Source organism: Chinchilla lanigera, unplaced genomic scaffold, assembly GCF_000276665.1.
Source record: "Chinchilla lanigera isolate Chin_1 unplaced genomic scaffold, ChiLan1.0 scaffold00097, whole genome shotgun sequence".
Taxonomy (NCBI): Eukaryota; Metazoa; Chordata; class Mammalia; order Rodentia; family Chinchillidae; genus Chinchilla; species Chinchilla lanigera.
Genome location: NW_004955498.1, coordinates 6,589,210 through 6,590,346, shown reverse-complemented (window position 1 = coordinate 6,590,346; position 1,137 = coordinate 6,589,210). Strand labels below are relative to the sequence as shown.

Genomic DNA, 1,137 nt, shown 5'->3' with positions numbered 1-1,137 from the left:
GTGTCTGATTTATTTCACTTTACGGCATCAAGGGGCATCCATTTTCCTATAAATGCTTTAAATTTATCCTTCTTTGTGGCAGAATAGTACTCTATTGTGTATAAATACCATATCTGTTGATGGATGCACATCTGATTCCAAGATTTACATATTATGAGATGTGCTGCTGTGAACATGGGTATGCCTACGTCACTGCAGTATGACATCTTTAACTCTTTTGGAAAAATACCTACAGGGGTTGGGGATATAGCTCAGATGCATAAGTACCTGCCTGGTAAGTGCAAGGTTCTGAGTTCAATTCCCAGTACCCCCGCCCCCCGCCAAAAAAATGGAAAAACAACTAAAAAGGGAATATCTGAGTTGAATGGAATTTCTATTTTTAGTTGTTTGAGGTATCTCCATATTGATTTCCATGTGGTTATACTCGTGTATATGCCCAACAACAATGTTTTCCCCACAGCCTTTCCAGCATTTGTTATTGTTTGATTTCTTGATAGTAGCCATTCTTTCTGGAGTGAAATGGAATCTCAGTGTTATTTTAATTTGCATTTCTCTAGTGGCCAACGATGTTAAACATTTTTTCATTTATTTATTGTCCATCTGTACTTCTGAGAAGAGTCTTCCTTTCAGATGCCCACTGTTGGATTGGGTCTTTAAATTTTCAGGGGAGGGGGCTCTATTCTTTCTTTGAATTCTTTATATATTCTAATACTAGTCCTTTGAGGAATAACTGACAGAATTTGCTTCCCATTCCATAGGTTGTCTCTTCACTCTGTTGGTAATTTCCTCTGGTGTACAGCTTTTTTTTTTTTTCTTATGCTCCTTGTTGATTTTTTTTAATATTTCCTGTGCAGTTTGGGTTCTGTTCAGAAACCTACACCTATGCCTTTAAGATTGCTGTTTTAATATTTAGATCTTGGGTCCATTTTGATTTTAGTTTAGTACATAGTGAGAGATATGGGCCTAGCTTTGATATTCTGCACATGGAGAACCAGTTTGCCCAGCACCATTTGCTAAAGAGGCAATCTTCCTCCAGCATAGGTTTTTGGCCCCGTTGTCAGAGATCAGATGGATAAATGTACCTGTTCCATTGATCCACATGTCTGGTTTGTGCCAGCACCTAGTTATCTTAGTGAG

The 1,137-nt window shown here is 38.1% G+C and overlaps 1 protein-coding gene across 1 annotated transcript in view; it reads left to right on the top strand.

Moving 5' to 3' along the window:
- Cd99l2 (CD99 molecule-like 2) overlaps window positions 1-1,137 on the top strand; it is a 62,690-nt gene that overhangs the window by 1,382 nt on the left and 60,171 nt on the right. The gene's annotated exons all lie outside the window — the stretch shown is intronic.